The sequence below is a fragment of the Rhinolophus hipposideros genome, assembly GCF_964194185.1.
Source record: "Rhinolophus hipposideros genome assembly, chromosome: 14".
NCBI classification, from domain to species: domain Eukaryota; kingdom Metazoa; phylum Chordata; class Mammalia; order Chiroptera; family Rhinolophidae; genus Rhinolophus; species Rhinolophus hipposideros.
The window spans coordinates 3,337,978-3,361,735 of record NC_138060.1 but is presented as its reverse complement, the minus strand read 5'-3'; the positions used below and the strand labels follow the sequence as shown (position 1 = coordinate 3,361,735).

At 42.3% G+C, this 23,758-nt stretch overlaps 1 protein-coding gene across 7 annotated transcripts in view; it reads right to left on the bottom strand.

Annotated features, from left to right (window-relative positions):
* The window catches only part of FOXP1 (forkhead box P1), a 578,556-nt gene that overhangs the window by 151,194 nt on the left and 403,604 nt on the right, over positions 1-23,758 (bottom strand). The window contains exon 1 of one of the 7 annotated variants that reach the window (XM_081071686.1): positions 11,000-11,083. The exons of the other annotated variants lie outside the window; for them this stretch is intronic. The gene's annotated coding sequence lies outside the window, so the exon portion shown is untranslated. Of the gene's footprint in view, positions 1-10,999; positions 11,084-23,758 lie in introns of those variants that run through there. 7 annotated transcript variants of the gene reach the window in all.

Sequence of the window (23,758 nt, the reverse complement as noted above, 5' to 3'; positions counted from 1 at the left end):
GGTCACATTACTAGTGTCATAAGTTAAAAAAAAAAAAAAGACAAAAACAAAACTCCCCTGTTAAAATTTTAATATGCAGGAAGTAACAACCATCAAAAAATCATGGGGGCCTTTAAGTCACTGGTTGGTCTACTCTAGGATGCTGCAAAAGAGGGCAGAGAGCTGAGTGCTCATTGGTGCTCAATCCACTTGGCTCCACCCCCAAGGACGGGCAGACAGCAAGGCCTAGATCACCTGGGGAATTGGGTTTGAATCAGTGACCTCGAAGGTAAAGGTTCCACTAGGCATCATCCTTCCCGAGCGTTCTAGCAGCTAGAGAAGCAGCCTGTGCTTTGAAGGCTTGCCATAAAGGCTGATATTCACAGAGGGCATGGCTCCTCAAAATGTTCCATAGTCTTTGAAAACAAGTTTATGAGACAGCATCTAGACAGACATGGTGAAAAAGTGGAGCAGAGACAATCACACTCCTACAGCACTCTAAAATGATATGAGCGAGTTAAAATCAAAAGGAGGAGGAAATGGAGGTTTCAGAGTTCTCACTGTCCTCACTGCAGAGGGAGGTATGGCCATGGGCAGTGTTAGCCCAGGTGCAGGGGTGGGGAGATGAGGTCATGACACAACAGCCCTCTACCGTCTGGACCACTGCAAATTCCTTATCATCCCACACCAGCCTGAACCTCCACCTGCTAGGTCTAGTTCCAACGTCAGCATGCCCAAATTCTTCCTAACGTGATGTTGTGTCCATTAAGATAAAAGTGGAGTGGTTATCACTGTTACAACACTTAAACTGTTATGACACTTAATAGTTACATTCGCCACTTTTGTTCTACTTTAAAATTTGACAAATAATGCAAACACATGAGGACAGCGAGGTTGGGAGTTGTGTGTGTGTGTGTGTGTTTTAATGTTGGTAATCGACTAGAGTGTATTTTATTAGGAGAAAAGATGACAAAGGATTTTGTTTTCTTTTTTTGTACGAGAAACTGGGATGAAAGAGAACAGAAGTGTGCAGCTGTGCTCTCGTTCCATGCCACAACCAGCCAGCAGTAGTGCTGTGGGGTCCAAACACCATCCCATATGCTGACTGCAGGAGCCGCTAACACAGAAGTGAGAGGCTCTAGATGGAAGGGGGCGTTCTGCTACAAGTCCTGCCCCTAAAGCAAACCTAGGAAGCCAAAGGGGATCAGCAAACCCTATATTCACTTGCAATTACGAATAACTTTTTTAATTGAAGTATCCACACAGAGAATAATTCCTGCTAAATAAGGTAAACATTAGGAATTTTCATAAGACAAAAAGAAAAAGGATATCTATGATTCTTTTGCAAAATCAGCTGAAATAAGTTCAATGGCTACAGTCAGGAAGTGGTTTGAAGTCTCACAAGAGGGGCCGCCAGCATCACACTGTGACACACCTGTCCTCGTGGGCCCTTGAAGCACCTTGCCAAGCACTGGCTGTTTGCTGCCTGCTGAGCCAGTGCCCGACACTGCGTCCCCAGCACCTCGTGGCCGGCACCTACGCTGTCTTTGGGGGGATTCCGTTCCAGTGTGCCCAAGCCTGAGCCTGGCGTGCTATGACCATAGGTAACATGGGCATTGATTGCAATGAAGCATTAGGTTGGTGCAAAAGTAACTGTGGTTTAAAAGGTTAAAAATAATTGCAAAAAGCCCAATTACTTTTGCACCCACCTAATAGAACAGAAGTCAAGATTATTCGAACATGGCAGAAATGTCAAGCTGGATGCTGCCTCCAACTTATTTGCCCTTGTTAAGGAAGGTCCAGATCGTGTCCACAAACAAACAAATAGGCCCAGTCCTTCTCCAAGTTCCTAAAGTACAAAATATGGGATCAAATGCAAGGATACATGCATCAAAGGGATCTATTAAGTCACTGTAGTAACCCACTGTTTTCTGCAATTCCCTTTTATGAGGTGACAGCCCAGCAACTCTCATTATGTATAATCCAGATGAGTATCTTTTCGTACCTTAGAGTGAGACTTGCTAATTTTGAAGCCGGCAGAACAACCTAGCTAGAATCCTGTTCAAAATAATGGAGAGTCATCTATCATTTTATTAGTAACATGAACCTAGTTTCTACTCCATTATGATGCTGTATTCCTATCCTTCTTGTGATATAACCACATACACTCGGAACGCCCCACGAGGGAACAAACACCTATGAATGCTTTGCTTCACGAAACACGTTCCTTCCCTTACCCGAATTTTGAGCAAAGAAGCAAGAGAGAAAACCAGTTCAGAGGCGACATTCCAGTAGAAATAAAGCACAAAAGAAAGAAAGAGAAATGGGAAGAGGGTAAAGACCCAAATAAGACCGATGATCTAAAAGGTAGACCTAATTGGCTCTTGGCCAAAGTTAACCTGGATAGGGGAAAAAAGCCTAACATGCTCTAGTGGTTTATACTCTCAAAGCAGTAATTGCAAATAGCACTAATTACATCTGTTTAACAGTTTGAGAAACAAGGAACATCTAGAAACATAGGGACAAGTGTAAGGTAAAAATCCCCTGTATTTAAGATACTAAAATAAAAACAATGCACTGAATGTTGTTTACTATGTGCCAAACACTAAGCCAGGTAGTTGTTCTACACTTGTTGCTTTATTTCTTGTTCCCAACATGTCCAAGGGAAGCAGGGGAAGGGTTTATGATGCCGACTTAAAGTGGAAACACTGGAAGATTGTGAGGTTCTACGACTTGCCCAAGGTTACAGGTCTAGAGAGCAGTTAGAATGGAAAAACAAAAACAAACACTGTCTCCTGAGAACTTGATATTCACATTCTGCAAAGGTCACTGATTAGACCAAAAACGGCCATGGGTTATCCTGACAAATGGATATGCAGCCCTACAGAGCCAAAAATGCATGAATGAATGTGGGTGCCTTTGCCTCCAGGATGAAGGGAAATGCCTTTTCACAGTATCACACCTAACTTTATCTGCCTCTTCCCCCCACACGACTTTGTTCAAACAGATCCTCTCATTCCCAAGACGTTTGGAGACATGGCTACATTTGCCATGTGTTCTCTGTCCACATTTACAAGGCATCCAAGTATCTTCTCCCTTTAAATTCTGTGTTTTGTGGACAAATATTGCATGGTCTCACTTATATACCAGGAGTCTAAAAAAGTTGAGCTTTTAGGAGCCAACAGTAGACTGGCAGTTGCCAGGGGCTGGGGGGAGGGGAAGTGGAGAGATAGTCAAAGGGCACGAAGGTTCAGTTGTGTGAAATGAGTAAGTTCTGGAGATCTAATGTACCATTGGTGATCCTTAATAACACTGTATTGTATCCTTGAAATTTTCTAAGAGGATACATCTTAAATTAAATCTTCTCACTAGCTCAAAAGGATAGAGTTCATCGATGGATACCTTTTTAGCTTGATTGTGGTGATCTCTCACAATGTATACATATATAAAAACATCAAGTTGTACACCTTAAACCATTTTTATATGTCAAAGATACCTCAATAAAGTTGTTAAAAGATAAAAAATAAATTTTAAAAAAATTATTGGGGAATGTTGGGGAACAGTGTGTTTTTCCAGGACCCATCAGCTCCAAGTCAAGTCATTGTCTTCAATCGAGTTGTGGAGGGCACAGCTCACTGGCCCATGTGGGAATCTAACCGGTGATGTTGGTGTTACGAGCACTGCGCTCTAACCACTGAGCGAACCAGCCGCCCCAAAATACAGTTTCAATTAAAAAAAATAAATTCTACCTTTCCCTAAAAACTCTGTTCATGATCCAGTTCTCTCAAGGAACAGTTTTCCCTCATGTCCCCAGACCCAAGGGACCAGCGCTGCTTCTGAATCCCTGTAGCGCTCTTGGTTCCCCTGCTGTGATGACAAGTTGCAGGTAGGTACACAGGAAGGGATGAGCCAGCCAGCTGTCTCTGCTTTCACTCACACTGAACTTCACCTCGGTACCCATTCAAGTTTATCCACCTCTTAGGATACTGATGCTGTCACCGTCATCCTTGGATTCTCTTCCCTTCTTCAAGCCTCACTAGGGAAAGTCCTCTGTTCCAGAGTTCACCTGAGCCAAGGTTGGGATTTTGCAAAAGGAGCTTTTCATGAATCAAACAACAGAGAGGCTGAGTTAAGAGAGCACAGATTTCTTCTCACAATTTAAATGAAGTTCAGCCACAGCTCATGCACCTAGACTGCTGTCTGTGCTCTGCTTTCATTTAAGGTAGATCTGTTCCTCTCCACCCCCTTGACGTGGCTTTCAGGTCCAGCAGGATTCCTGGCCCCCATTTTCTTAACACCTATTATAGATTCTCACTATGCTATAACTGCAAGCTCTTTGTCAGGGTGGAAGATGTTCAACAGTCAGTTAAAGTGTTTTTTTTCTGTGAATGCCTCATGTCATACTGAGATATAATTAACATACAACACTGTAATAGTTTTAGGTGTACAACATGATTTTATATGTGTGTGTGTTTGTGAGCGTGTGTGTCTGTGTATACAGAGGGTGCCAAAATACGTACATACATTTTAAGAAAGGAAAACTGTGTTAATTGTAATACTCAATATATACCGGTAACAAAATATGAATACAAGTCGTGTTTGACTTCTGCAATTACCAGAGGTGCTCAAAGTGGTTACCACCAGTATCCAGACACTTCTGATTACGGTGAACTACCTGAGCAACGAGGACAGAAGTGTCCACTTGTATACATTTTTTTGGCACCCCTGGCATATACACACATGCATACATATGATCACCACAATAAGTTTAATTAACATCCATCTTACAGTTACCTTGTTTTTCCTTAGGATGAGGAAAAACTTTGAGGATCTACTCTCTTAGCAACTTTCAGATATTAGATACAGTGCTATTAACTTTAGTCACCATGCTGCGCATGAGATCCCTAGAACTTACCTTATTACTGGCAGATTGTAGCCTTTGTCCACCTTCACCCATTTTTCCCATTCCTCACCTCTGGCAACGACCATTCTACTCTGTTTCTATGAGTCTAATTTTAAATTCCACATATAAGTGAGATCATACAGTATCTGTCTTCCTCTGTCTGACTTATTTCACTGAGCATAATGCCCTCGAGGTCCATCTACGTTGTCGCAAATGGCAGGATTTCATTCTTTTTTATGGCTAAATAATATCCCATTGTGGATATATATATATATATGTATCTCACATCTTCTTTATCCATCTGTCTATCGATGACCGCTCAGGTTGCTTTCACATCTTGGCTATTGTAAATAATGCTATCGTGAACATGGGGGTGCATAGATCTTTCTGGAATAGTGATTGAATTTCCTTCGGATATATTTTCAAAAGTGGAATTGCTGGATCATATGGTAATTCATACTGTCTTCCACAGCGGCTGCACCAGTTTACATTCCCACCAACACCGTATGATGGTTCGGTTTTCTCCACATCTTCCTCAACACTTACTACCTCTTGTTTTTTGATAACAGGCATTCTAACAGATATCACAGGAGAGGTGATATCTCATGGTGATTTTGGTTTGCATTTCCAAACAACTGTATTCTTCAAACTGTTCTGGTCCCTGGTCATTGGGGATGGGGAAGATACTAATACAAGTCGCAATCTTTTTTGAGTCCTTATTGCCAGACAAATACTAAAGGGTACATAGATGTTATTTTACTTAATTTTCACAATTCTTTGAGGTACTTCTTTTTTTTAAATTAAATTTATTGGGGTGACAATTGTTAGTAAATTTACATAGATTTCAGGTGTACAAATCTGTATTACATCATCTATAAATCCCATTGTGTGTTCACCACCCAGAGTCAGAGGTACTTCTATACTCAGTTAATAGATACGGAAACATAGTAGCAGAGACATTAAATAATAAGGATCAAGTGTGATATACATGGAGAATCTTTAGCATAGTACCTGGTCATGATAACTACCTATTAAATGAAATGATCATTGCAATACACTGCTCCATTCTTCAGGAAATGTATTTCGTGGGAAGCAAAGATTCCTGTTTCCCAATGATCTCAAACCATTAGTAGTAGCATCTTTATAGAGACAATGAGAAAAATCACAGCATCTTCTGTTGAATCCAAACGAATCCCAGGCAGATAACATTTATGGTACAATAAGCAAACTGAGGACCAGTGGGCGTATGTGATTCACCTGCTGGCTCTCGCCCCGCAAGGCGCTTGAGCAAATACGGCTCTTCCGGACCCTCGCCCAGCCTTCACCAAGGCCCTGCCTAGGTCTTAGGACAATACGGCTAAACAGCTGCGTACAGGCCAAACAGTTAGCTGGGGAAGGTGCCCACCCTGACGATGTTGCTGGTGAAGAAGAGAAGGCCAGCCAACATTCCCCGAACGCCACCTGCACACCTGCCTTGGTTCTAAGTTACTACATGGAAACAGAAAGTTGACATAATACAACAAAGATCACACAGTCAGGCTTAGAATCCCTTCGCTTGTACTTCAGGAATGACACAGCCAAAAACAGCCAAAAACAGCCCAAATCCCCAAATCCATGGATTTGTAATTCTTTCATTCACATGAAACTAAAACCACTTGCTTGACACCAACAGACCTTAGAAGAGAAATTTAAAAACCTTCAGAAGAACATATTTACTTAATCCAAGTCACCATCAACGGTAACTTTATAGTGAAATTTTTGAAGATTTTATCCTAAATATAAATATAAAAATATAAATATAAATAGCTATCTATCTCTATCTATATCTCAGATACAGAATACTGCAAAAGAAAACCAGATTCAATTGCTCTGGCCAAGGAATTAGAAACATTTTCTTAGAAGGGGACTAAAAACAAAACTGTTCATCAGACAGACAGTTGTGTTCACGGACTTGTGTTCATAGAGTGACAATGATCTTTGGAACTTCCAATAACCACACGTTAGCATGAGTCTCCAGCCATGAAGCAATAAAATTCTTTGGAAATTTGGGGGAATTACTGACCTTGTGAGAATCACAGCAATTCCAAAGATAGAGAAGTTTGCTTTTTAAAAAAACATTAACGTATTTGTACAGAGGCAGCATATTGGAGGTGAAGCAGCCACCAGTCCATCTGTCTGGATGTAAAGCCCAGCTCCAACACTTGCTAGCTGTGTGACTTTGGACAAGTTGTGTAAGCTCTTAGCACCTCGGTTTCTTCATCGGCAAGAATGTGAGGAAATAAAAGTACCTACATCATAATTAATACTTGTAAAGTGCATAGACTAGGGTCTGACATCCAATAAGGCTTCTTAAATGATTTTAAAAAGTGCTTTATAAATGATCACTGATTATGAAAGTAATAAGCTCAGGATGGAAGAAAATGAATAAATGCATTAGGAAAATGAAAAATGAAACGTAATATCATCACCTACATATGACACATTGTCAACATTTGGGGGTATACTTAAGAAAAGTAATTTTTTTAAGTAAAACTGGAATCACATTATTTATGGTTTTTTCAAAAATTACTTTTTAAAATTAAAACCATATGCTGAATAGAGATTTTTTCCCCGATTTAATTTCTATATCCAAGTTCCAACAAACAAACAGTATTGGGAGCCAAATAACCTACATTCTACACTGCTACTTCTGGAAAAGCCTTGAACAAGACTTAAAACTGCAAATGACACGTCACCCATTTTTACACTGTACTTCGGAACCGCTGGAAAAAGGCCCGTGAGCAGCCGGAACGGAAGGATCGCACAGTCACATCTCGGGTTACAGAGTGGTTCCATTCTTCTGACCCCAAATCATGCAACGACAGAGCAACTTCTGACTTACACTGCAGTCAACACCTAGTGTCTGTTTCTTTGCAAAGAATAAACTAACTTGATTTTTGTGGAAGTTAAATTGCCAACATCATACTGAGTTAAAGTGAAACAAAACAAAAAAATCAAAATTTTCAGGCCATGCTCTATCTTTATAAAAAAGAAATTCCTAATTTTGACTCTGAAGAGATTAAAATTAAGCACGGTTCCTCCTCTCTGGCTCCCCCTCCTACCACCATCTAGACCACGCACTAGCTACATTTTCCAGTCCAGTCTCTTCGTGGTAAAACTTTTTCTCACGAGACTGCCTGTGGTCGGAGCTGAAGATGTCACAGGAAGAAGTTCTCATGGCATCTAGGTGAAGCCCCTTCCAGGTCCAGCCTGATCATTAAGTACACTCACCCGGAAATTATAAACTATTTTAACAACAGGACATTTTCCCACCTCCAAAGTAGGATAATCTCTGCAGTCTACCTATATCCCAAGGATGTTCTGAGTATTAACGAGTTAGCGTTAGCCAGGGACTTGGATTTCCACAGACAAAGGGCTCTGTATGAGTACAGAGCACGGTGATCGAAACAAGCTGCCTTTGGGAGAGTCACCTGAAATGACAACAGAGGAGATGGAAAGGCTGTGCTTCCATTGTTGTCCTCTCCATAGAAAAGCCACATCCCAGTCACACACGTGCAGGGTGATACTGGTGGAAGCTGAGCTGTGTCTGAGTGTCTGCTGCATTGTTCCCTTATATAGTCAATAAAGAGGAGATTCCTGTGTGTGCATATTTCCAATTCACATTCCAAAACAGTATAGGCAACAAAACCAATTTTCACTGTGATTTCCAGGGCTCCATATAACTGGGCCAGGCACAGTGCTAGGATCATGCCCATCATTTTTTCAGGACGTGTATAAATGAGGAATCCCCTGTAAACAATCACGCTCTAGTTATTTTAAAAAGTGCCCATGTGTGTATATATGTCAGTGCGTGCCCATGTATGAAGAATATCTATACATGGTCTTGCAAATCCCACCTGCGAATTAAAACAAAAATAATGGCATTTTCTTTTGCTTTTAAAAAGTCTACTTTTAATGTAAATGTGAGCCTTTTCCTAGGTCTCTACAGAACTTTATCCAAGATAAGAACCACCATGAAGGTCACTACAAACATTACATAATATCAAAGACAAGAAGGTTTTCTTGAGGTTACCTAGGCATACAAGTCGACTGTGCATTGTAACACCTGCCTGACACCTTTAAAGTGAGGAGCAAAAGGGCTGCTCATAAACTATGTCGAGCACACAAAGAAAAAATTCTGTTATATTTTCCTTTAACTGAGCTGATCATGTTTAGATCTAAATCAGGATAAAGCCTTCAGCAAAACTATACGAGGTGCTACTGATTTGTCCAATGGCATCCTTGTTTACTACACGTGTGCGAGTGCGCGTGCGCGCGCGCACACACACACACACACACACACACACACAGACACACACAAAGTAGAGCTACTGAGGAAGGCATAACTATGTAAAGCACCTAGAAAAGCCAAACTACTGCACAGCTAATCCTGGGAAATCCTGTATCATAAAACCACACACCTCAATAGATGAATTCTCAGTAAAATAGCCTGGAGAATTTGCAGAAGGCAAAAAGCCTTCTGAATCTTAAGGGTTAACTCACTTGCCTTTTAAAAAAATGGCACATATAGTTTCCTTTTATCATAAAACAATGCCTTTATTATTCTCTGTATCTCTGTTGAAGGACATGGCTTTCTGAGTGGAAAACAAAACAGGACTTGGTCACATGTTTATTTGCTTCAGCTACTCCCTTCCCCTTCTGATAAATAATCAAACATACCATCCAGAAAAAACAAAACCAGTGAGCTGGGAAATGTGATGGTCATCAAACAGACTGAGATACCCAGAAAAGCGGCCCACTGTTCCCACAACGAGTCTGCGGCCCCCACACCTACACTAACATCTGAGTAAATACCTTCAGTCACTCTTTCCGTTTTCCCTGCCATTACTCCTACTGTTAAACAAATTGTCCTGACGGCAGTCACAAACGTAATTTTTTTTTCTTGCAAAGGAGAACAACTTCTGAACATTAAAAAAGCCAGCAGAGCAACTCATACACACATACACTAATTTATTTTATTTATTTAAATGTTTGTTCTGTTAGAGGTTTGGACAACTACAGAGCACATTTCTTTCTCTCTACTAATAGATGCTGTTTTAGACACTAAAATTTAAGGATATGTAGTCTGGGGACTAACAAAGTTCAGAGTAATAATTCCCGTAGGATCAAAAGAGCTAATTTCCCACTTCCTGTGTATTCCCGGGCCAGTATATAGTTTTAAAAAAATTAGCACCTGGTTCACCAATTATACTGAAGTTGAGGGTCAGGGTTGGGGGAATGGGTGTGAAGGGAGGGAAAGGAGGCAAGAGGAACAATAACAGACAGGAAAAGGTAGAACCCTTTTTTAAAATGTCAAGCCATGTGTTTAGAAGCCCATTTGAACAGAAAGGACTGAGAGAGCAATCCGGTGTCTCTTCCCACAGAGCGAAGCAGCCCCCAGGTCCCAGGGCTTGCCTTGCCACCCCAATCACCCACAGTGAGAATTCCGAAAAGAGCCTTCCCACACGCAAGTTAACAGCCACCGGGAAAGTGGGGCAGGCTTTCTCTTTCCTTTTGCAGCCCACCCCGTTTAAACAATGGTAATATGAATGAGATAATGAGCGTGCTTGTTTCAGCAGTCTGACTTTTATTGGCATGAAATTAGTACAAATATCATCAAGACCGATTCACAAATGATGACGGTATCCTGATGCAAACATCAGGGGACAGTTCTGCAGAGGCAGACTTACAAAGGCACTGTCCTGGCACTCCCACGATTTGTAATAACAGGAAGGAAAAGGCAACACAAAACAGTGTAACAAATAAGCAGAAAGAGGTTTTCATCTACACGCAAGCCTATAAAACTACCCCGGACGACACATGCTGCTTACTTGGCTGATAATATCCGAACACACACTTGAAAGCAAGAGCGAATTAACAAGGAGTTAGAAAGAACCGGCCCTCTCAAAGCTCTAAAAAGAAACCCGCCTTTGATGGAGAGAGGAGGGAGGGGAGAAGCAGCAGTAAACAAGCCGGGTCATCTTATCCTGCCCTTCAGAGAATGTCTGCGCAGGAGCGGAGCCCGAGTTTAAAAGTTGAACCCAGCGAAATGGTCCTGTTTTTCCTCTGGACACTTACAGAGAAAATGAAGAGTTTGATGGAGTGAGCGCACTGTCTGCCTCTGGATTTCCGTCTTCTTGCTGTAGAAGGGTTCTGGCTGTTTCTGTGAAGTGGGGGGGTTGCCGAGTGGTAAAAAAGATGTTTGAATAAACAGGAAGTGCTGTGCAGCGGCAGCACACTGGAGGAGAACACACTGGAACAGTGCCCTTTGCAGCAACCTCAGGGACGCCTGCCTCCACAGTAGCTGGATGGGCTCTCACAAAATGACAAAGAAACCACAAGAATTCCTCAAGCAATTCTTCACTTTCAAAGTTGAACGATCGGTTGGAACTTGTAGGTAATTTTCAACGTTGCATTCGCCACTTAAAGCAGCCTATTAATGCTACACGTACCTACCTCACTCCAGGTCTGCAAGCAGCACACAGCATCACAACTGTGCCCCGGCTCGACCAAGCCCCGGCCAAACAGCTCATTCACACTGACAAATACACACCGACAGGGTCTGGAGATATTTTTGTGGTGACATTTACACAGGCAGGATGCTTTCAAAAAAAAGGAAGAAAGAAAATTCAGATTCTGCAGACTTTAGAGCATTTTGTCACATGGATTTGTAAAGAACACATGGTCCCGCATTCCCGGGATATGCCCTTGGTCTTTCTTCTGCTGCTTTTTCTTTACATTTTCCTTCTCTGCAATCAACCAAACTACTTGTTTATCTGGATGCCTCGCTTGCCTACTTGAACACTCCTTAACCGGCCAAAACTAATTATCAAAGTCCTGTCTTCTGTCACCTGAGTAACTTGACAGATACTGTAAAGAAAAGTAAACTGCTGACAGCAGAGCAAGTCAGCTTGAAAAATAGGATGAAGAATTGAACAGCCATATTCAATAAAAATAGAAAGAGGGGGAGAGGAGGAGGGAGAACAAATTCCTTCTGAAAACTACTGCTGTTGTGGCAACGTTCCTGGGCCACGGAAGCGACTGATGTGTTATTTCGCGGGCAATGCTGGACTGTCTGTCATCCAGGTGCTAATACTTGGCTAAAATAACTCATTGGGAACTGTCAGTGGGATGTTTACATAGGCCCCCATCTTTTCTTCATGGAAGGAAATTTTTTTACTGGAATTCATCTTCTTTTGATCTCACATTCAAAGCAACGGCAGCTTGATAGACATTCAAGTCTGAAAGCAAATCCAGACGCTGCAGATAAACCGCCAGAATATGACAGGCAGAAGCATCTAAAGCTTATAAAAATGAAGAGAACAGCATGTCGCCTGAGTATTACAATAGCAGAAATCAAGAGACATATTAGGTGGAACTGATCAGCCACAAAAACAGTTCAAAAGGCAGATCACAGAAACAGAGGTCTGGGCCAGCAGAAAAAAAAATGGGAAAGATCTGGTTTACCACCTCACCTCCCTTTTGAGCCCCACCGCGCTTCCATGCCTGCCTCTGCACTTTGTAAGAGGGGTGGAATACCCACTTCAAATCTTCCTGTCTAACGTAGCTGGTCCACTTACAAACGCTGCACATGATATCTCAGCAGTCCATTTCCAAGGGGCAGGGGGGAAGGCAGACCCTTACCTTACGCAGGGTCCAGCCTGCTGCGTTTTATTAGCATCCCCTGCACCTGTAATGCATTTTCAGAAGGCACAGAGCCTGGGCGCCATGGACGTGGGCGGAGAGGAAAACCATCTCTAACAGAAGAGCTCTAAGTAGTTCGAGATGGGGCCAGAGAGCTCTAAGCAGCCAAGTTCCCTAAAATGGCTAGTTACCGAATGAACACAAATGCTCCAGCGTCTGTCACAAAAATAGATGCATTCTGTCCTACAGTATAGAGCCGATCAACACCTAGTCTTTTTGAAGCCAACTAGGGCAAGAACTTTCTTGGAGGCCCACAACTATTTCTTTGAAAAATAAGCCTCTTATTCTAAGTAAAGTCAGTGCATATAATGAAAAGGTCATTCTCCCAACATTTTGTTACTTAGAGCTATTTGTTAACAAACACTAAAAGTGAACAGGCAGCATCAGGTTAAGGGGCAACAGAGTCCCACATTATAATTTAGCCGCAGTGACTCCTGACTGTGAAAGTCTCCTGGAACCACAGAGCCAGGGCTGCTGCAGCACCCTCCAACCTACAAATTAGCGCCTCTCCGCCTTCTGTATAATAATAAGCTAACAGTAAAACAAAATGTGGATTTAAAAACATATTAACTAATTTAAAAAGCTGGAATCAGTTTGGTTTTTGCTTCATGCAAATAAGATTCCTGGGTAACTTAGTTACAAACGTAAAAAACAAACAAAACAGAAACCCTCCTGGAGCTTAAGACTGTTTTTAAAAAGTTATCTTCTGTCATGCCTATGCCTATCTGATGTGCCAAAGCTGATAATTTCTCTTCAAACTGTGTTCACTGTGTTATAAAGTGGCCACTATTCTTCTCCAACCCTAAACAAAGTTGATTGCAATGCACCAAAAAACTGTCAACTAAATATTCCACGTTGCTATAATCGTTACATTTATCTCCAAATGGAGCTTTGCCTTGTAAAAATGGTATGCAAATTCCCTTACACATCATAAAATGTATATTCTTCATCTACAAAGAATGCTGTCACAACCACTGTGATGCAAGAAGTAGCAACACCCCTTTCCTCGTGGCCATTTCTTCTTCAAAAATACACCAGGTATAAAGACCTTATTAGTGTAATTAAATGACTGTTGGGCTTTTTTTATATAAACAACTTCTGATCTGTCATTTAAAAACCTCATAATAATATCATTAAAGAGCTACCATTTTTAAAAGAAACTGTCTGCTCAGGGTGGTGGAACCTATGGTAGCCGCGCTCTAGGCCGCTTTCTCTCTCTCCCTTTCAGACTTCTCCTGGACTTGAATGTCACCATAGACCTTGAATCCTGAATGTGAAATGGCTTCACGCTAATTGCTCTAATTGCTTGAAGATGTGCAGGCAGGTGAAACCCGATCCCCGTGGCTATTGTAGACCCAGAACTGCACGGGATGTTTACACAGTGGTTTGATTTTAATAGACAGAAGGGCTGAGTTTACCACAGCAAAAACACAGCTAATAGGTGACCCCTTAATGTAGTCCTCTTTTAAAAAGAAAAAAAAAAGCACACAACAAAATACAATTTCATGTTCTAAAAGGCAGTGTCCTAAATACCAAGGTTATTTGCTTGCCTCTTGGAGTGAGTACACGTTACGCTGCACCTGACATTTACACCCGAAACTCTACCCCGAATACATTTTTTTTTTACCTTAAAACAAAAAACCACTTTATATGTCAGTCACCTTACAAACAGATTATGACTGTATGGTATTTCCAAGTAAAGTGCACTCATTTAAATTTTAAATTGAGTAGTTTTCACTCCCACAATACTCCCAGCCTCTAAAAGGAGAAACCTGTCTCCTTGTTTATTCCTTTGCTTCTTCTGCCTGACCCCCTCCATTTATGGAATGCCTGACCCTTGTACATTCCTTGACTGCAGTGAAAGCTGTGCCCCAACCATCTCATGTTGGTGCTTCAGACAAATGCGCATCCTTTCAGGCCCTTTTTCCCTCGTTCCCGTGTGGGACTGTGGTCTGCTTCTCATCCAGAGTGGCTAAGGCACTAGGAGAGTGGCTGACACTCTTCCTCAATGACAGTGGCCATTCTCCCTGGATATTTTAGTGAATTGAGATGGATACAGAGGTTTGACAATGGCTCCCCAGAGCCCTTTCTTAACAAAGCACAAGTGTTACCAACACTGGACAGGAAATATACTACAGCAAGACCAAGATAAAATGCCACAGCAAGGTGTCATTAACAAAAGGAAATCCACAAAGGTTAGGGGTAGGCTTAGACACGTGTGGAGATACGGACATATGTGTACGCACATGCACACATATGAATATATCTGTGTGTGTGTATCTATCTATCTATCTATCTATCTATCTATCTATCTATCTATCTATCTAAAGGATCTGAAGATAGGAGTATTTCATATATCGTTGAGGAAACACCGCGAATCCGGAAGTAAGAATTAAACATTTACTACTAAAGGAAAAAATACCACAAAACAATGAAATGATTTTAGGGCTAAGCTGGGCTACTAGAAGCAATAGGTATACCTTGCCAGACAGCCAGACACCGACAAATGCTCTGCTGAAGACGCTGCAGAGGACCGTCTGACGATGAAATACAAAATGCAGAAGAAAAGGGGCAAAATATCCCTTTAAAGCTATGAAACACTTAGTTATATAAGCTAAGGAATACACAGGGGGGCTTCCATTGGCTTGACTATTTGTCTATAAACACAGAAAGACAAAGTAATAAAACAAAAATAACTGCATAGACTGTCCTTTTGAATCACAGCCACCTCACCCACATTTACAGAAACTCATACCTTGTTCAAAAAGTTACAGTCCCCTATTAGGAAATAATGAGCCCCTCCGAAAAAGGAGGGGGCAAGTAGCCATTTAAAGATTAAGGATAAGTGAGTCCAAGCCAGTGTGCGAGACACACTGAGGGAAAAAGTGAACAGCCCCGCCCCCAGTAGTTCCTCTCCCAATGCTCCATGCAGTGAGTGCCTGGTACCAGGGCTGCCCTGTTCCTTGGAGGGGTCAGCAAAGCTATGCTAAACTGACAGGTTCGGTTTACAGCAGGCCAGAACTGTTTGGATATACTGGCCTTGCTCACCGCCAGCTTAACAACAGATGGCCAGAAAACTTTCATTATGCTGCAGAGGACTGAACTGCAAACAATCCGGAAAACTGTGAAAAGTTTAACTCCCTCTAAACCAATATGCCAAACCAGGGCCTGCCTAGAGCCAGTGAGCCAGCACGGGCCGGGGGACTGAGGAAGTGATGGTTAAAACAAAAGAGCACTCGCTAACCGCCCAGCCCAACTCAAGGCACAGTTCCAGACATCAGACCAGCAGCGACCCACCCAAGTCTTGATTTTAACTGTTCAAAGCCTAGACCTTATAAGGAGTTGTATCCAATGTGCCTTCTTTCTTATTTTCCCAAAATGTACTATCAGACTTCCCCTCCCTTTGGAGAAGGAAAATCTTCCTCCAGCCAATTCCCAAGCTCCCTCCTATCTTCCCTCCCGCTGGAAATTAGAAGGTGAAGACCACACAGTCTCATTCTAACACCTAGATTTAAATGACTTATCCAAATCTGTATATAATTTAAATATTCATTAAATCGATTCAATCACATGAACACTAATATCTCCTAATGCTCTGAGACAGGATATAAATGCACCTTCAAAGGTTTAATTCAATTGGCAATCTGAGAGGTCTTATCATGAGATATGTGTTATTTTCATATTATTCAAGAAATGAACAAATGTGTTTTCCACAAACGTACTTTAGAAACTACCCTTTCCTGTTATTGAAAGAAAATTGTGTTTATTACTCCTTTAGCATAGTGTAAACTCATAAACGTCAACAGAGACTACAAGGAAAACTGTCAACTAAATATTGTTTCCTTCATGAGCTGTTCTTCCAAGTCAATTACGCCTTTCAACTTCTGGGGCATTGTATGATAAACTGGCAGTAAAAATCATTCACATTAATATACCATGGTGCCTTGCCTGCAAAAGGTAATTAAAGAAGTAAATGACTCATAAGAATAGACATATTAGCTGCAAAATGAAAGGCAACTGAGCTGCCACATAAAAATATGTAGCATTAAGATACTGCATTTTCATATTCCTGCAATCAGCTTCAGTAGACTAATGCTTATTTAATCCAGTTCTCTGCTAAGTCCATCAACAACTGTTTTTTGCTGTTTTCTCCTTGACTGAACATTATGAGAGCAGGTTTGGAATAAATACTGCAATGAGATTTTTGCATACTCAATTGAAGAACAGGTTTTTACATTTTAAAATCGATTTTTCTTTCTCCAAGAAATACAACATAAAAGACAAAAAGATTACTGGGGGGGTGGGGGACGGGAGATATATATTATACTACACACACACACACACACACACACACACACACACTCACACACACACATCACTAGCTAGACATGTCTCTAAATGGCAAACCATTTCGGGAGAATAACACTTGTTTCCACGTTCACCATTTCTGAGCCATTCCATTATCAGCAAGGGGAAACAGTGCCATGCCTCTGCTGGCCAGATCGCTGCCACTTTTACGAGCACCCCGTTTTGTTAATAATGTCTTCCACTGGCGTGAGCAGGAGGACGCCAAGTCCTCCTTTGGCAGGGATGGAAAAACAAAGTAAGAAACGTGGGGGAGTGGGCAGGTGGGGTGCAGGAGAGGGCCTCTGACTCGCCCAGGGGTCACTGAAGTGGACAGAACCTTCTCAAAGAGAAGCAAACTGACCCACAAATGAGCTGCTCTGCTTTCCATTCTCTGCCTCGGAAACTACCATTGTGCGCTCTTCTTCCCATCCTGTATTTCAGCTTTCTCTCGCCAGTCCAGCCTGGCCATGGGCAAACATCATCCACGCCGTCTGAGATTTTTCACTCAAGTTGCTCACTTCCCTGCTTCGGGAACATGGATCTTGACCAGTGAGATGAGACCCCCATTTGCACTATTCTATTTCTGGGAACATTCAGATGCATGAAGTTTTCTGGAGGCTGGAGAAATGTCTGTTCTTGTTGTGGAAATCTTGTTCTTGTTTGTTGATGACTGATGTGGGCCCAAAGCTTTGCTGATTCAGTCTGGGAGTTTAACTTTCAAAACTCTTGCAAATCCTCTGATGTTCAATACCAGCAGTGAAAAATCGGCCTATAAAACATTAGGGTATCTGTCTTCTATCATGTTTGCCAGCAGTTCACTCACTTTCAACAACGAATGCGTCTAGATGAGGTCTGCTAACTTATCAAAAATCCAAAAGGGATTCCTGGCCTGTTTTGTTTGTTTGTTTTTTGCTCCTAAGATCATCGGCTTTTAACAAAAGCAAAGTTCTAGATTCCTATACAAGTTGTACCTTCTCCCCACCCCTCCTGTGAGTACAGAAATCTCTTTGGCTTTAAAACTGATGAGCAGCCACCTGGGCCCTCAAGGACAGAGCAGGATGTGAGGATGGTCCTACAAGGACCCTTGGCTGTTTATTTATCTTTTAACAGTTCTCAGAGCTGCCCAGAGCCTCCCGGATTTACGCTGGATCCTTCCTTTCAGTGTATTACTGCCTCAACATTCGAGCAGACACCACTTGGAACCACAATTAATGAGCTCTAGCCCTTTTTCTAATTAAGGAACAAAGGTTCCTGTGTGCACAGAATGGAGACGCTGTCTGGAGAACACACGTGCAGAGAGAAAATGCTTCTAATTGCTTCAAAACAGGATTTTTCATATTTAGGAACATAATGGGATTGAGAAATAAGAGCATTTCCAACATCCTTTACAAATAAGGCTTTACAAAATATTGTTAGCTGCTAATAATATATCATTATCAAAAACAGAAGTTATGAATACTGTGCACGTAACCTTTGTCTTCACGTGAATTAACCTGTATGTAGGAATACAAGGATACATGAATTAGTGTTAAAAATACATTAGAAAAATAAAAGGCCCTGCTCTGAAAAAGAAAGGCGAGAAGGCAGCTACCCTGAGTCTGATGTTCCTCAGACCTGAGCAGATTAGGATTCCAACGTGTAATTAAGAAAGATAACCCCAGTTCTTACAGTAATTAGGGGCTGTGGGAAATAGGAGACTATCTCTCCAAAGTGTTACAAATATGCCACACTTCTAAATAACCTGCAGTGCTTGGAAAGATACTCACTACCAAGGGCAAAGCCGCTATGCAGAGGGAACAGTAAATGACAGACTGGCGTTCAAGCCCATTAGCTGCTATGTGATAGGAGCCCATTCACTAGCACGCGACCTGTGAAAAATCTTAGATCTCTTTAAATCTTTGAATTGGATTACTGCATTAATTCTTAAGAACTGCAATCCTTCAACCAAGTCAAATTACCCTCATTAACAGTGGAAAAACTGCCTCTGCAATAAGTTAAAAAAAAAGATATTTATTACCTATAATCACTTTCACATACTTCCTCTAGAAATATGATGAACTGATGCCGACGGCTTTGGAAACAGTAGCATCTTGGTTTTGCATATCAATTTGGGTTAAAATAAAAATGAAAGCAGTTGCATGGTGTTTAATTTTTTTCTTTTCACATCCACAGGACATTTCCTTTCGTAATTACAACCCTCTGATAAGAAGCAAACAGTCCCATTTCACAGGAGAGGAACCTGGGCCATACCCAGAGATGTCGCGAACCATCCTAGCAATCCCAGCTCAGCCGGGGCAGAGTGAACCTCCCGGCCTCTGTTCTGGGTTCACACCCCAGGGATTACATCGGAAACGAAGACCTTCTCTACGTCAGATTTGGAGTTAAAAGGCAGGCAAAATAAATGAAAAGAGGGGAATGCAGCTCCGAGTGTGGAAATGATCCCTACAACAAATACAACAGACATTGCTTCAATTCTTCCATCACTACACTTGTTGTTATTATTTAACCTGCCTTGAGAAGTCATCAAATATGTCCTTTTATAGTGATACGAGAAAAAGACATGTGAATTCATCTCGTCAGCCCTTGATGCTCCCTAAAATGGTCTCAGAAATGTGATAATAGCTTGACAGAGTTTGTAAACTTTTGGTCCTTTCCGGCAAAGAGCTGCTCGAAGCCCCACTGACCGCGGTTCCTTGGCTGCGGACATGACTGCTTTGGTTATTTACTTCCCAACACCAGCAGGGGCCGAGGGTCCTCGTCACGGAGAAGAGGAGTAACTGGGGATGGGGTTGGGCAGAGGCAAACCAACCTGCATTTGTTGCAACAGATTCTTTTATATCATGGATTAGGGAATGGCACAAGGTGAACAGGCAGACGTGGCTCTCCAGAACTTCATAGCATCCAATACTTCTAAAGATACTTCCAATACTTGTAATAAAATGCTAACTGAGTCCATAATAAAAGCCCAGGGGTGCGACATGGCTCTGAAGCATCTTCTGAATCATCAGAGGGAAAAGGGATGTCGTGCTTAGGATAGTTATATATAAAATGCATCTATTTCAATCTATAAATTGGAAACTAGGTAGTCTTTATTTAGTATATGATGAGGAAAATCAATTAAGTATCTCCAACAATCCTAACCTACGGTAACCTTTTTTTGTAATTTCCAAAAACCAGTTGTTAAGATGAGCATTTCAATTCCATGTCAGCAGATCTGCAGAGCTCTGGTATAGTCTAAGAATAATGGAAACAGCTTTTATCAATCTCACTGTGCGACAGGCATTTGCATTCACTGCGCTTTTGAACTTCCAATGACCTTTCAAGGTGGGATTATCATACCCATTTTACAGACAAGAAAAACAAGGCTTGGGGAGGCTGACTAACTTGCCCAAGGTCAAACAGCTTCTAAGTAGGTTTATGACTGCTGGGAGGTGAGGGTGAAACTTAGGGAACAGTCAGAGAAAGGAGCTGTTCAGAGAAAGGCGGACTGGGCGGAAAGAGGCGTCTGTCTTGCGGGAAACCGGATCTAAACGTCAGAGGACCTGTGATGTGGGCGCTCATCACCCACTCCTAACAAGTGGCACCGCACATTTCGAAGGACAATATGGAATTGTTTCTCTTTGGTTCTACCATTTGTGGAGTCTCTTTTCTTGCTCTTTCAAAAGCTGTATGAATGTCAATTGGGTGCTTTTTGAACAATAAATGCTTTTTTAGCAATAGATCTCATGACTAACTCGGTTCACTACTCTGGGAACCTTTCTAAACAAATGTTAAGGTTCTGTTTTTACAAGGACCAGACCGTACCTTCTACCTACATGTCAATGAAGCCCGATTTTTGCTGTCTACTCTGTACCAAGCACAGTCCCAGCACTGGGCACAGGCAGGCATCCCTTCCTAAGGCTTACAGAGCCACGGGAAATAGAGACAAGACACTGGCAATTCACAGATTCAGAAAGAGGGAGCCACTGTGAAGGAAGCTGTAGTAACAGAACAACAGAACAAATGACGCTTGTCATTTTCAGTCTACTCTAGATGTGGCCATCAAGAAATGTGCCCCTGAGGAGGTGATACTTAACCTCATGTTCCTTCTCACCTGCAAGTAGAGACAGAATCAAACAACAAAGGAACAGAGAGAAGGTTCACGGAGAAGGACCACGGAGGCTGAAAAGAAATCACAGGTTTGAAACATGCTAAAAGAAAAGATGAACTTACTGAAAAGTTGCGATTACAGTTGCCCTCTTCAACAATACAGTGTTTACCTCATTCTTTTTCAGTCCTTTTAAGGCGAAAGACGTATGCAGATTACGAATATGCTTTCAATCAAAGTGCCTAATAAATACAAAATGCATCATAAAATAATTTACGTAATTATACTGAAAAATAAACTTCAGAGTTGGCCCTTGTTTCTGTATGTCTTTACTTTTCAACACTGTGAGGCATTGGTGGCAGGCAGAACTCTAAGTCATATCCCACGTTCCTGCCCCTTGTCCCACATATCCAATCCAACACTGAACCAGGTGTTGATGGGAAGAATTCTGCAGCTGTACTTAAGGTCCCAAACAGCTGACCTTCGGATAGATAGGAAAATAATCTGAATGGGCCTGAAAAAAATCACATGGAGTTGCTATTTTGGAGTTTAGAGATCAGAGATGGAGGAAGACGGAGACTCCAAGTGTGGGAAAGGTTTGGTGTGCCACTGCTCCATCAGGATGGAGGAGGCCATGTGGCAATACGTGTGGGCAGCCTTTAGAAGCTGAGAGTGGCCAACGAGGGCCTGAGGACGTCAGTCCTACAGCCACAGGAATTAAATTCTACCAGCAACCTGAATGAGTGTAGCAGCAGATTTATTGCCAGAGCCTCCAGATGAGAACTCAGCCCAGGTCACCCCTCGGGCACTGTACCTTCTGAGGCTCTGAGCAGAAAACCCAGCAGCTCTGCACCTGCACTTCTGACCTCTGCACTGTGAGCTAACAAGTGGATGTTGTAAGCTGCTAAGTTTGTGGCAATCGGTCATGCAGCAGCAGGACACTAGTGTATGTAGGAAAGAGATGAAATCATGTTGCTTATGTCTGAAGTTTACGGAGGAGTTCCTCTTACTTAATGAATAAGAACTTAGATGAAAGGGAGGAGCAGAGGAGGGGCGGAAAGCAAGGGAAGGAAGACTGAGCTTGCATTCCAGTCCCAAAGAGGACAGGCCACACTCTTCCCTGGGCCTCATCTTCCTCACCTGTACAGAGGACATAACAGAGCAGTGGGATGGGCTCCTATGGTGCCCAAAGAAAACACTTTGAAAGTCATAAAGCACAATCCAAGTTGCTTTTTTTTTTTTTTTGGACTGCTTCTTCCCTGAGACATTCTGATTTTCAGCTTCCTTTTCCAATTATTCCAATTATCTGTTCTAATACTGACCAAGACACAAATGTGGAATCCTCTTTGGCGATAAAAGACATGGCACATCCCAAAGCATCCTGGAGCTTTCTGGAGTCTACACAAAAGATGTGGTGATGGCTGCCTGGGGAGAATGAAGAGGTCGGCTGTGTTCCTGATGAGGAAAGCACGTCACCTAGCTCCTCTCTACCATTCGTTCTATGGTGGTTTGGAAGGTGGAGCCACACAGCTTGGCTTCCAATCTAACTCCGCTTTTGACCTTGCCTTAACCACTCTGTGCTCCAGTTTTCTCAGCTGTACAGTGGAAGTCAGGACAGCACTATGGACAGGGCTGCTGTGAGGCGTCAGGGAAGTAAATACATAAAGTGCTTCTTCAGGCTGAGTCTGCCCATTAGTGAGTACCATTGAAGAGCTGCCATCATGATCATCATCGTATCATCATCATCATCATCACCATTTTTATTGCGATGGATTCCAGAATAGGAGCTGACTTTTTCTGCAAAAAGTCTGCTCTCTCCCCAAGGAAATTTGGGGAAATTTGGGAGATGGGGCTCAATAAATATGTAAAAATACATCTACAGTAAGGATTTTACCAGTCATGCCTTTTCATGGTACACTATAAAACCCATCAAATCTCTGAAGAAAAAGCAAGAAAACCCCTGCACAGTCATGATTTTACCACATCATTTCACGTTTCCTTAAAGGAAAAATAAGACTCTAAAGGTCTTTAAAACCATGATTTATTGCTTTTCAACAAGTAGTTTGGGGGAAGCCAGAAAAAGAGGATTCCCCTGTTGGAAGATCAAGGAGAGGTATGGGATTTCGGCACGGGGGTCAGGGGCAGGAGAAGCCAGGAAAAGAAGGCAAGTAAAACAGAACAAAAGCAACACCAAGTCCAGTGCATAGATGCCCTTTTGACCTTCACTGGTTTACTCACTAGTCTACTTGTGGACTTCCTATCAGGGCTGGGAAGTGAGCCGTGAAAGCCGCTGTCCCTGAACTTTCAACTGGCAGGTAAGGACGACCAGCAGGCAGGCGCTGCGTGCAGGGCAGTGAGCACCACGGAGGGGCTTCCAAAGTCCAGGCTGTGTGTGCAGGGGCAGCTAACCTGGAGCAGGTGCCAGTGTGCCACGCCTGAGCAGTAAGGATGCCCATCAGTTCGCCAGAAGAGCGGGGTGTGCAGAGAAGTGGGCGGACAAAGATGGGTGTGCCCTCAGGCAGAAATGCGAAAATGACCATGGAGTATTTGGGACCTGTCGGGAGGACCAGAGTGCTGAGAAGGAGCTAGATGAATCACAAGAGGCAGGCTGGGCCCTGCAGATCATGTGCAGAAGCTTGGACTTAGGTTTCCGTTTTTTTTTTTAATTTATCAAATGGACTCTTCTGGTGTGGGGGATA